Source organism: Mirounga angustirostris, unplaced genomic scaffold, assembly GCF_029215605.1.
Source record: "Mirounga angustirostris isolate CCGP_5_RB_7025 unplaced genomic scaffold, mMirAng1.0.hap1 SCAF_14, whole genome shotgun sequence".
Lineage (NCBI taxonomy): Eukaryota > Metazoa > Chordata > Mammalia > Carnivora > Phocidae > Mirounga > Mirounga angustirostris.
The window spans coordinates 56,709,075-56,723,079 of NW_026991722.1; positions in this window are offsets into that span (position 1 = coordinate 56,709,075).

Here is a 14,005-nt window from a genome sequence, read left to right on the forward strand (position 1 = left end):
GTGATGCATATTCATGACTTTTTTTTTAAAGTTCTTTCTTTTTTAAAAATATTAATAAAATTACAGGCATACCTCAGAGATATTGAGGGATCAGTTCCAGACCAGAGCAATAAAGTGAATATTGCAATAAAGGGAGTCAAATGCATTGTTTGGTTTCCCAGTGCATATAAAAGTTATGCTCAGTTGCACTGCAGTCTCTTAGGTGTACAATAGTATTACATCTAAGAAACAATGTATATGACTTAATTTAAAAATACTTTGGGGCGCCTGGGTGGCTCAGTCATTAAGCGTCTGCCTTCAGCTTGGGTCGTGATCCCAGGGTCCTGGGATCGAGCCCCGTATCGGGCTCCCTGCTCTGCGGGAAGCCTGCTTCTCCCTCTCCCACTCCCCCTGCTTGTGTTCCCTCTCTCGCTGTCTCACTCTCTGTCAAATAAATAAATAAAAATCTTTAAATAAATAAATAAATAAATAAATAAATAAATAAATAAAAAAAATACTCCATTGCTGGGGGCATCTGGGTGGCTCAGTGGGTTAAGCGAGGTCACCATCCCCGGGTCCTGGGATTGAGCCCTGCATCTGGCTCCCTGCTCAGTGGGGAACCTGCTTCTCCCTTTCCCCCTGTGGCTCCCCCTGCTTGTGCTCTCTCTCTGACAGATAAAATCTTTAAAAAAAATACTTTATTGCTAAAAATGCAAACCATCATCTGAGCATTCAAGGAGTCATAGATACTAATCACAGATCACCGTAAGATATATAATAATGATGACAAAGTTTGAAATATTGTGAGAATTTCCAAAATGTAACACAGAAGCACAAAGTGAACAAATGCTGTAGAAAAAAATGACGCAAACAGACTTGCTTGACGCAGGGTTGCCACAAGCCTTCAATTTGTAAAACACACAGTATCTGCAAAGCACAATAAAATGAGGTATGCCAATTTTTCATACTGTGAAAATGTTTGTTAAAAATGAAAATTTTAGGTGATATACTTGAGAAAAAAGAAGAAATTAAAAATTGTTCATAATCCCACCACTTATAAAATTTGGGTTTCTGGCATACTTATTTCCAGGATGCATGGTATTCACAGTTGAAACCTTGTGATACTCAAAAGGGCGTAAATTATAAATATAAGGTGGATAAAATATCTCATTAAATAGTAAACTTCCATTATTTGAATTTTAGCAAACATTTAAATTATACCTATACAAGTCATCTCTCTGTATTTCACCTCTATGTCTCCCTAAGTCCCTCAAGCCCAGTAAAATTTAGTCATTTTAGAAGTGGTTTATATTTGGAATGACAACTACTCTGGATATAAACAGATATTCATTAGGTAACAATGGTTGGCAAACAAAGGCTTAGGAGGGCCTTGCAACTGATTTCTAAAATTTCCTGGGCAAAGATGCAGTAATATGAACGCCTAAACCTTGTCCAACCTGGCCACCGGTTCCCCAAAGGACCCGAGGGAACTCAGAGCTGCCTTGGTATTGCTCACTAGGGGAGACAGGGGCTCACAGGCATAGGAGCTCAGGGGTTAATCTGCACCCCAGTGAGGACATTTATTCCCTAGGGATCAAACAATGCTGGCTTTTCTCTGCCCTCCAGCAAAATTACATAAAGGGAAATTATGCCTGACTTATCCACAAGAGTTTTTGAGGGTAAATAATGAAAAGGCTAACGCAAAAATTAATAGATTCAATTAATTTAAACCTTCAAAATAAAACCTGACGGTTTCAAAAGAAAGGCAAATGAGCCATTTCAGGTTGGGGAGGCTGTGATACTCCATTCCATCAAAGAAATTTTGTTAACATTGGAAACAGTTGGAGAATAAATAAGCAGGCATAGCTCTGCATGGTTCAGCACTGAAAATGATTCTTACTTTAAATTTTACAAGTTTCAAAAAGGTGGAAATGTGGTAAAATGTCTAAACGTGCACTTGACATCAGGTTCCCCCATGAATCAATGCGCTAAACCTAATGGAAACTAGAGGTAGATCGTTTGAAGCTGAAATGAGTCATTGGGAGAATTTTAGTCTAGGTAAGGAAGGACAAGTTATAGGAATAATGACCTACACTGTGCTTGTGGGTTACAGATTTATCATGGAACCCTATTAGCATCTTACTTTGTGCTGTGTCCCGTTAGCTGCTTTCACACATATTTTTTACATAATCCTCAAAATAAATCCTGTAAAATTATGTATTCTCATTTTATATAGAGAGAAACTGGTGTTAGGAAAGTGTAAGTCATTTAGCGAAGGTCATAGAGCTAATAAGAGGCCAAGCCATTCTTGAAGGGTCTTCATAGACCTGTCGGTTTTAATCCAAGAAGAGGTGTGGAAAGTATTATAGCCTTCACATTGCAGACTCTGGCACAAACTTTTACTCTAGTAAACATTGTTAAAACAATTTTTTAGACATAATCAGAAGGAATATTAGAAAGCAAATAAAACCTTATCATGGCACATTTCTATTTGGAGTAATATGTGCAATCTTAATGTACATCTCTTCCAAAACAAGATATGTTGGAGCTGGAGAAGGTCCAGTGATTGGCAGTAAAAACAAATCTGCTCTTAGGAAGTGATGTCTGTTCAACTCAGTGTATCTGTGATCACATGCTGCTTAACAACATCATCACAACAAAGCAAGTTCAAGTGCACTAATGTTATAATAGTCTTGCATCTAAATAATAATTTGCACTTCCCTCTGTCTTCTCTTTTCGAACGTTAAATGGTTATCTGCTGTTTTTTGTCTCCTCTCCCCAACCAATGTCTATTTGCAGATATGATTTCCTTTTCAGCAACGCCCCCGCTCCTGCGCCTGGAGTTCATTTGCCTCCAGAAAGGCTTTGCCCAGGCTCTGGGAATGAAAGGGATGACCCTGGCTGACTCGTCTGCTCTCAGTGATTGGCTCAGAGTTTGTCGTGTGACTCAGGATGGTCAAATCAGAGCGAACCTGTTGTGTTAGATTCTGCAGCTGTTGAAACCAGTTCTCACAAACCTGGTAAAAACAACAGAAAACTTAGCCTCTCCCAGTTCTTCTGAAATCTGCTTCTTGGGGCCAAAATCAAGGTGTCAGCAGGGCCATGCTCCTTCTGGAGGATCTAGGGGAGAATCTGCTCCTTGCCTCTTCTCATCTCTGGTGTCTGCCTGCGTTCCTGGACTCCTGGTCGCATCCCCCCAGTGCTGCCTCCGTGGTCACCTTGGTTTTCCTTTCCTGTGTGTGTGTGGAGTCTCCCTCAACCTTCTTCTTACAAGGACACTTGGGATTGCTTTTACGGTCCACCTGAAAAATCCAGGATAATGTCCCCATGTCAGGATTTGTAACACAATCATATCCACAAAGACCTTTTCTTCATTATAAAATAGTATTTCCTGATTTGGGGAATTAGGCCCTTTTATCTTTAGATGGCCATTATTCAGCCTACTATACCCTGGTGGAATTAATGAGAGGAAACATTACCGTTTGTATTCTGGACTCAGGCTTTGAGTATGTGGCCTGCAGACATCTTACCATCAAGGGAATACCTGCCCGAGAATGACCAGCAGGAGAAAGTAGAGCCGAATACAGGGAGAGTGAGGACCTAATGACATCCTTTCAGGATTCTCTCAGGCCCTAAACTAGGCCAGCTTCTGGACTACAAGTTATTTAAGCCCATAAATTCCCTTTTTCCTTAAGCCAGGTTTTTTTTCCTTTTGCCAAGAGAAGGACTAGCATAAATTACATCTCCACTATTAGAGTATATCTTCCAGAAAAGTATCTCACATTAGGGCCATTTCATAATCATAGGGGTTTGGAAATTTTCTACTTAAACCCAATACTTTGGAATACACACGTGTATCTTTTATGAACACAGACTCAGAGTCAAAGGTAGAATCCAGGTTTTCCTGAGTCCTATTGAGCTTTTTTGCTTTTTTCATTGTCCAGAAATGCTTCTTATTCTCTCCTTTCATGCTGTTTTTCTTTCTGCATCACCTGACTCCCACTCTATTTCTTTTCCTTTCTCACTTCAAAGGTTTCCTAATTGAAATGTGCCGAAGCAATTGAAATGTGGTACCTCGGTGAATTACTGTCAGACACCGTAACCTTTGGACTAGCTAGAATCTTGTCGTGAGAGGAGACAGTGTGTTGGTGAAAGTTTAGAAAAAAAGAGTCTCAAGCAATTTCTCACTGGTCAAGTTCTATGTGAAGAAAAAATAATTTTTCGAAAGTTAAGTTGTCAAATGGGCCATTAGCTATTGACAATTAAACTTATCTCTTTTGTATTTATTCTTTCTATTGACAATTTAACATTTTTGATACACATATTCTGAGTATATGAAATAAAATATATGTTGCAGATACAGAGATTTGGGGTAATGTGAAACAGTGTAGTCTTCAAAGTTTCATTTTTAGAAGGTGGCTTTTAAAAAGTGTCTTACGGTGTTTCTATTAACAAGATGGAGGAGACTGGACTGAGCAGTTAGACATTTGGCAGGTGTGTGACCAGGTGAAAACTAGATTAAGGGGCTAACAATCGATGTTCACCCAGAGGGAGGTCCTTAGGAGATTTGCCAAAGGCTCTCTTTTGTTTGATGTGTTTGTTAATAACTTCAATCAAACCAGAATGGTATGTTTATCAAATTCAAGTATGACATGAGCTGGGAGAGACAAAGATTATACATTGAATGATAGAATCCAAAATGAAACTGACAAATTAGATCTTGAACTAAATCTAATGAAACCAATTTGAAGTGGCTTCTATTTTAGATTAATGATCAGCTTCACAAATCCAAGATGAGGGTACTATGGATTAACAGCACTTTCTTAAGAAAAAAACAAAAACAAAAAACCCGCAAACAACTTACTTTTGGTTAATTTCTTGATTAATATGACCCCAAAATTTGAAAAAAGTTACTAAAAGAGTTAACTGAATCATGGTTCTTTGGCAGATCAACAGAGTCCAGACCTGAGGGAATGACAATGGCCCCCATCTCCATAGCGGTCACTGTACTTACAGTGAGAACCAAGTAAACTGAATTTGGTCCAAAAAACAGTGACCTAGTGATGAATGGCAGGAAACCAGGCCATCTGAGGTACTACTGAAAGAACAAGGAACACTTAGTGAGAAAAATTATAATTTCTAAATCTTAAAATGTGTTTTCAAAATCTTTAACCATACAGAATTCTAGGCCCCATTCTCAGAAATTTGGATTCAGTAGTTAGGAGACTTCACAAATCTTTTTACAAACCTCCCCAGGTGATGATCAGACCGATTCATTCTTAAAACTCAGATTGTATGACTTCTAGAGCATCTTCCAGCTCATTTTATGCTCCTAAGAATTTTTGCTTCCTGAACTGTACAGAGATTTGAAAACATTCCTTAAAAGGGATCCCGTCTCAGATAGACATAATGTGTTTATTTGTTGCCAAATACTGAACTAGATTCCAGGGGATTGCTACTGCTTCTCACACCCTGCCCAGCCCCCAACCTCCACTCACTAGAGGAGCTTTAGCAAATACCACACACAGCATGCAGCCTCCCAGAGGGAAAATACAGGGTGGGGCCGGAGAAGCTGTCATTTCTGAAAAGCTTCAGTGATACATTGAATGACAGATTCAATGAGACCTTTCATTTGCTAAAGAGTTTTGTCTTTTATAAATGGACAGGTTTTGTTTCAGGGACTGCTTGGGTAGAAACAAAGGCTAAAAGTTAACCAACACCACTTGGTCAATCAGTTACAATTGTACCCCTCCAGAGGTAGTGGGGGTCCACTGACCCTCCACACATCTGTGTATGTCACGGGAGGGTCTGGGGGATCAGACTCATCATTTGTGCCCCCTTAATCGGTCCTCAGGAGTTCACGTGTGTCAACCTCATTACTGCTAATGTGAGTTATGTGCACTCAGCTAGGGAAGAAATCCTTGATAATTGTGGGATTCTGGGTTTGAAAAGCAAAGTCACATTTAAAGTTTCAGACTTTTGTGAAGCCTTCCTGGCAGCCTTATTAATTTGTTCTTATTTTGGTAATCACTGTTCTTTCGTCTGAGTGGTTATTTTAAAATGGGAAAGGAACCTAAATTAGTATTTTACATTTTAAGACATACATTTGCATCCATCATAAACTTTAATTTATACTTTGGCCAAATAATTTTAACAGTTGCTATAAAATCAGTTATTTAATAATAGTTTTTACTACCATATTGAATGCAGCAGGAGACAAGCTTAATAGCCTCGTGTCCACAACAAATTTCCAGCTATTATTCATACATCCCACATGCCTTTGACAACTCCACGGACTAGTCAAGTTCCCACTGATTGCATTATTTGAATCTTGCTAAAAACTAGTTTGCCACGTGCACACAGTAGTTTTTTAGTGAATACATCTGTTTTTCCAACCTCAATTTCTTTTGCTTTCTCAGATTTACATCATTATAAAAACTACTGTTATTTTCAATGGAATAATTTTCCATAATTATATATGTGCCCCTTAATAGAACATCTGCAATTCAATTCTAAAGCACAAAGAGGGAGAGGTATGTAAATTAAATTTAACACTTATATTTGTATTAGTAAACATAAGAGAAGATTTCAAGGGGGTTAAAAAAACACATTTTAGACACATGCCAAGATAGTTAAGAAAGTTTAAGTTGGGCAATTTGAGGGAAAAAAAGTAAAATAAAAAAGTATAAAAGTAGAACACTAACTTGATCTCTGTTTTTGGCAGCTTGTTTTTTAAAATTATGTTCCTTTGCTAAAAAGCATGAATACAGCTTTAATTGACTTATCCAAATTTGAGATAACTTGTCTGAATTTAAGAAACTTTAAAATTATTAAATCCAATTAAGTGAAATACTCAACCTATCTAATTTGTCTTTGTATCTTCTAGAACACATAACACCCAGTGCAGTACTTGACATGTGGAAATGGAGTACAATATGTGAGTGAATAAATATAAGGACTTGTCAAAAAATTATTAAGACTTTTTGAACTTGATTGTTGGTTAGCTGACATTAATTCTTTTTTTTTCCGGTGGTACAATGACCCTTCATCATTTAATTTATTAATTCAATAAGTACTCATTGAACACTCATTATAGGTGTTTGGGATACATCAGAGATTTTTCTTAAGAAAAAAACAAAAACAAAAAACCCGCAAACAACTTACTTTTGGTTAATTTCCTAAATTAACTTGTTTTTCCTAGATTAGTTAATTAATTAATTAATTAACATTGAAGTATAGTTGACACACAATGCCACACTAGCTTCAAGTACAGTGACCCAGCAACTCCACATGTCATGCCATGCCCACCACAAGTGTCACCACCACTCGCCACCAGTTTACTATATTCCCTGTGTTGTACTTTTCATCTCCATGACTTATTTATTTGATTACTGGAAGTTTGTACCTCCTAATCCCCTTTATCTATTTTACCCATCCTCCCATCCCCTATCCTTCTGACAATCACAAGTTTGTTCTCTGTATTTTTTTGAGATCCCACATTTTTTGTTTCTGTATGTTTTTTAGATCCCACATATAAGTGAAATCATATGGTATTTGTCCTTCTCTGTCTGACTTCTTTCACTAAGCATAATACCCTCTAGGTTCATCATGTTGTTGCAAATGGAAAAATTTCATTCTTTTTTATGGCTGAGTAATATCCATTATATATCTGTGTATATGCCACATCTTCTTTATCCATTCATCTATCAATAGACACTTGTGTTGCTTCCGTATCTTCACTATTATAAATAATGCTGCAATAAACATAGGGCTGCATATCTTTTTGAATTAGTGTTTTCATTTTTTTGGGAAAATACCAGTAGTGGAATTACTGAATCATACTGTATTTCTGTTTTTAATTTTTTGAGGAACTTCCATATTGTTTTCCACTGTGGCAGTACCGATCTGTATTTCCACCAACAGTGCATGAGGGTTCCTTTTTCTCCACATCCTCTCCAACACTTGTTATTTCTTGTCTTTTTGATTTTAGCCATTCTCACAGGTGTAAGGTGATATCTCATTGTGGTTTTCATTTGCATTTCCCTGATGACTAGTGATGTTGAGCATCTTTTCATGTGTCTGTCGGCCATCTGTATATATTCTTTGGAAAAATGTTTATTCAGGTCCTCTACCCATTTTTAATCAGATTAGTTGTGGTTTTTTGGTGTTGAGTTGTAAAAGTTCTTTATATATTTTGGATATTAACTCCTTGTCAGATACATCATTTGCAAATATCTTCTATTCAGTAGGTTGCCTTTTTTTGTTGTTGTTGGTTTCTTCTGCTGTGCTTTTTTATTTTGGTGTAGTCCTCCTAGCTTATTTTTGCCTTTATTTCCCTTGCCTGAAGAGACATATCAGAAACATATTGCTAAGGTCAATGTCAAGTTGGCATTAATTCTTGACAAAAAATCTTGACAAATTCTTGACAAATTCTTGACAATTAAAAGGGTTTTCAATCTTTGAAAATTTGCAATGCCTCAAAAGAGTGTGTAGAAACAAATGAAGACCAACCAAATGAGAACAAAGGGTATTTATTAAGATCTTGCTGTAGCAAAAGTGTAGGCACCATCACTTGTGTTTGCCTAAGACTCAAAGGCAGGTAGAGGAGCGGGAAAGTGAGGTGGGAAAAAGAGATGGCCTCAGATTTGCCCTGGTTGGACAATCACGGCATGGGGCAGCTGTAAGCAGACTAACTAGAAGAAAGGCATCCTTTGTGATTGGTTAGGGGTGCAAATTTGGCTTTCATTGGTTGGTCCTAGTTGGAAGAAGGGACAAAAATTAGAGAAGCTGTCAGTTATTAATCAAGTTCTGGCCATTTGGGGCCGATTGTTACAAGGGGTAATGGACTGATTTTCTACAAGTCTGACTTATATACAGCAGGTTGGCTCCCTGGTCTGGGTACTGTAGGTAATGGGTTGGTTTTCTGGACTGGTTGCTGCAGATACTCTGGTGGGTCAGAGTTTTATTTTTATTATTTGGTCTGGCTGTTGCCTATTTGTAAATTCAGTGTCCCAAATGCTTAGAAATGGGGCAAGTTGTATAATCCAAGGAACAAAGAACAAATTAGGGTTGAGAAACTATAATGTTGTCCCCTGTAACAAACATGTAGTTTGGCAATCTAGTTGACTTTTTGAGAAATGTAGTTTATAGTTGTATTACAGTTACCTAGGCACAAAATCTGTCATGATGAGCACATTATGACAACACACACACGTCTCTACCGAATAACTGGTGTTGGTTTGTTTTGGTTTATTACTTACATCATGTTTCATATTAGATGTTTTCGTCAGCTTTCTGGTGGTCTCTGGTTGTCTGCTCATACTTAAAAGTGGGGCATTCAAGCCCCACCTGGTGCCTCTGGGAAGCGGTTCTTAACACTGGTACATGTGCTTGGTTCCTGAGGTGCCCTCCACTGCTCCCTGCTCAGTAATAGGGCCTTACTAATCAGGTTGTCACTAGACAAAAGTGCTTGAGACTTAATTTACTATCCTGGCTTTGCCCAACCTCAGTGACTTGTAAGACTGACAGTGAAATAAACTGTGTAAATCCTGGAAAAAAAGAAATAAAAGCGGGGCATTATGTTATGGTTGTAAACTATACCTCAGTAGAGCTCTAAACAGACAAAAGAAAAAAAAGGGGGTGTTATGAAGCTGACAAGAAGTTCTAAGAATGTGGATGAGGCTTGTCACCTTTATTTAGCTACTTGTATGGTTTCAGTGTAGGAACCTCAATGTCAGAATCTACGTCTTTTCTCTTGGTCTAGTCAGAGTCCTCAGAGAAGAATCTTCCCATCTTTTATCTGGAGAGTAAAATCCTGGTTGTCAATGTTCTGGAAGCTGAGTGGGAAAAAGAAGTTTCAAAATTCATTCCTTATACTGTCACTTAAACTCCATCTTCAACATGGTAATTCCCACCCTCAGTTCTACCTGATGTCCCCAAGCAGTGCAGACACTGTTTGTCATGACTTGGCCAGGGCATAAACTTCTAGTCTTTACCCAGAGCAGATCAGAGGCAGTCAGCTACCTACATGAAGAAAGGATGACTTGGCTAGGGGGCTGTTAATTACATTTAAACAACCTTAACCAAACCTTCTGTTTGCAGCCCATAGAGACCCCACTTCCTGAAGCCTTTGGGTCTTTAGTGGTACAGATCGGGGTGCTTCTCAGGTTTCTCAAATGCCAGTTTAGGATTAGTTTTCCCTTGTCTTGCTGGGTAAGTTGCCAGTCTCCTTTCTGCTTTTCCACTTTCAAAATTTAGCTGCCGTTGCCTGCTCTCCTGCTTATTGTCTTTGTGGCTTAATTCCTTTTTTTCTTTTCTTGCTTATTTCTTTATTATCATCATCATTATTTTGGGCTTTCAGGACGAGGCAAAAATAAAAGTGTGGGTTTGATCTAACATCTTTAACCCAAAACACTGATAAATTTGTTGGCCTTTTTGCTCTCAGTATCTTTTCCTGTAAAAAGGGAATGAGATATAGGCTCATGATACTATTTATAAGATACAATAATTTTCATCTGTAGATCACTTTACACTATATAAAGTGTTTCACATAAATTTCATTTTACCCTCCTGATACTTTCGTAAGTCAGGTAGGGCAGATATTGTTGGTCCTTTCACCTAAGTGGAAACCTAGGATGGTGGGGGTGCATGTGCCCGGAGGTCACCCTGCCAGCAAGGGGTGGAAATAGATGCACAGCTTCTGTGTGCCATGTGGCCTCATGGAGTTTTTGGACGAACAGAGGACAAGGAGAGCGAGAGAGCACTAGAGCTGATTCTGGAAACAGAAAATCTCTACACAATTTGACAAGAATGAGGGTATTTGACAGGAATAAAAGGTCCCGGCTTCTGATCTCAGGGGCCTGGGATGAGCCCCCACATTGGACTTCCTGCTCAGTGGGAAGCCTGTTTCTCCCTCTCCCACTCCCCCTGCTTGTGTTCCCTCTCTCGCTCTCTGTCAAATAAATAAATAAATAAATAAAATCTTTAAAAAATATATTTAAAAAAAAAAAAGATCCCGGCTTCTGTCAAGCCAACAGTTAAAAAAATTCCAGGTAAACCTATGGTTAGGGAAACAATGAAACCTAGAAATTTATTCGAGATTTTAAGACATCAAATTAGATTCCCTGGTAAGGATGCATATGACATAAGCCATTATCTAAGCACAAAGCCTTATTTCTTAAGGTTAAATACTGCTTTTCTTATCTTCGTTGTCCTCTGGGAATCTTATTACCTTCATGACCATTCCTCTATATTAGAGCAGCAGTGAATCCTGAAGTGAACAGACAGTGTCTACTAGGATCTCTTTTTTCTGCTGAAGAAAAAATACAGGTAACTTTGGGACATATTATCCTTTGTTTCTTCCTAAATCTGTCATTTTTTATCTTCAGCGCTGTATTCAATCAATTAACAAAGACCTATGGAGTACCCAAAAGAAGATGAAAAAAAGAAAAAGGCAGTCTCTGCCCTGAAGGAGCCATCATCTTTTGAGGAAATAAAACATCACATCATAGCTATACTGTGGTGAGCTCGAGCTCTCAAACCCCATTAAAATACAGGATATTCACATCCTGTCAAAATTTGTCATTCAAAACTATTCATTCATTCATTCACTCAACAAAATTGAGATGCTTTGCTGTACAGTTACTGAGTGATTGTGGCGGATGTACTTAGATTAGTGGCACACTAAATTGGAGATTTTTGTAAGAGGTATGCCATCTTCTCAGACTATTCTCTGAAATTGGGCCATTGACCCCAGGGTTCTTGGGCACCTCTACCTTGATGTCTGGCCCCTTCTCTCTACTTTCAGGTCCTTTTTAATTCCAACACTTCACTGCGGCAGGAAGGGGATGGCTCTCCACCTTCTGTTCTTTTTGACATGATTTTCCATAGTATATCCTCCTCCTTCCTGAGGTGACACCATTCCGTCCTCTTAGTAGGGGTCATAGTGGTGTAGCAAGGAGAAAACCCTGCTTGTTGGGAATATAAAAAATATCATCCCTTTAACTTTCCAACAGAATGAAGCATTTTGAAGGAAATAAACAAAGTACTACATAAAAGGATAAGAAGAGAGACCTGTATTTATTGGGGTGGTTAGAGAATTGCTTTCCATAGAGAAGGCATTAGCTAGAACCCGAAGGCTAAGATAAAACCAACTGTGTAAAAGTATGGTTCCTAGCAGAAAGAACCATAAAATAATTCCAAAGGAATACTATAAGTCATGTCCTTGAAGTTGGTAATTAGGATAGACATGTAGGTGGGATATGAGCTGGGTCTTTTGGGTGGTATTAGAGGTCAGTCCACTCAACAACCATTCCCAAACACATTCTCCCCTGTCTTCCTCCACCCGAGAGGCTGGAAAACATGCGACAAAAATTCCCAGTCACCATGGAAGTGAGGCTTGGCCATATAACACCATTTTTACTGACAAGATGTAGGAGAAAGTCGTTTAGAGGGCCTTCCTTCCCAAATAAAATGCAAAATCCCACAAGAAGTCATTTGGTCCCTTGCCTTTCCACTTTCTTTCTGCCAGGAATGCAGAGGGAGGCACTTATGTTTTGCAAGGCTGAGAACGAGTAGTAACACAGGAGGAATCTGGGTCCTCAATGGCACGGTGGTATGGCCTCAGGTAGACCTGAGCTGCCTACCCCTAAGTGAGAAACTAGATAATGGTTATTTTATTAGCATTTTCTAAGCAGTTGACTTAAATTCATAGTTAATCCTCTTAAGAACTTAAAAGAGTGAGTACTGTTGTTGTTCCATTTTTAGATGAGCAAACTGAGCAAGAGAAAAGTTGAATAATTTACCCAAGGTACTCAGTGAGTGCAGAAGTTGAGCTTTGAACTCAGGCAGTGTGCTACTCTCATACCTTTAGCCATTATTCTACATGCCAGTGTTGGCTGGGTTTTCTGTTATCCACCGATGAATGCAATCCTAACTCTACATCCTTTAAGAGTAGGTAACACTTAGATGGAAGCTTCTGGATCATCATATAAACAAAGATAGGTGCAGGGTGTGGCCAAAGGATGGCAAGTTAGACAACAATTTGATGAAGAATTTATGGCTGGAAAAGAGACAAAGATGAAGATGGAAATGCAGCAGAGTGGTCAGGAAAAGGAGCTCCCAAAATTAGAATATTTGCCCATAAATTGCAGCTCCTCCAGTGAGTAGCTTGGCGCCCATTGTCTAATTTTATTGTCTTATCTTTATAAGATCTAAGTCATTCTATTTTAGTCCTCAGTTTCCTCATCTCTAAAATGGGCATGATGAACATACTTGTCTTTCAGAGTTTTAATGCCCTGGCAAAAGGCTTTGTTCATAGTAAGCCTTCCATAAATGTTAGCTCCAAAATCATACTGAAATAAGTCTGAATGTTTTCCTCTAAGGCTTGTCTCAACTTGACTGTAATGCCTGTCTAGAAATCAATTCAAAATGTAACATTTGGAAACTTTAAAATATCTGAGATGAAGAGAAAGTAAAGATGATCTTTTCTTTGATGTTAACAGTGAAATGTTTTTTTCATATTCTACGGGAAACTCAGCCTTATTACAGATCACAGGACCTAGGACTCCATTGTTGCAATAATTTAATCTGAGGTGGGACTGACACTGTTGGCGTAACGTTTCTTAATAGTATTAGTCAAGCAGAGCTTTAAGGAACATACCTATTGACTTCAAAGGATTTGTTGTAAAGAAAGTGAAATAAAAAGGAAATAAGGATCCATGGGAAAGGATACAGTGCCATGATTTCCACCCCAAGTTTTGGAAAATCCCACTAACCTCCAAACTGTGTTCTGAGAAAAACAGTTATCTTATACAAAGGCATAAGAACTAATATAAAACATTAGTTCAAAGCCTCTGGAAAAAAGAGAGGGACACAAAGACAGTCACTCTGTCCTTTAATGAATCCCCACGTGGAAAGGAGCTGCTGCGTGGTGGGCTAGAGCCTGTGCCTTTGAACTGACCGTGGTTCTGGAAGCTAAGTGTCATTTCACACTCTCAGAGTGAGCTAGCAGACCTCTGACGCTTTC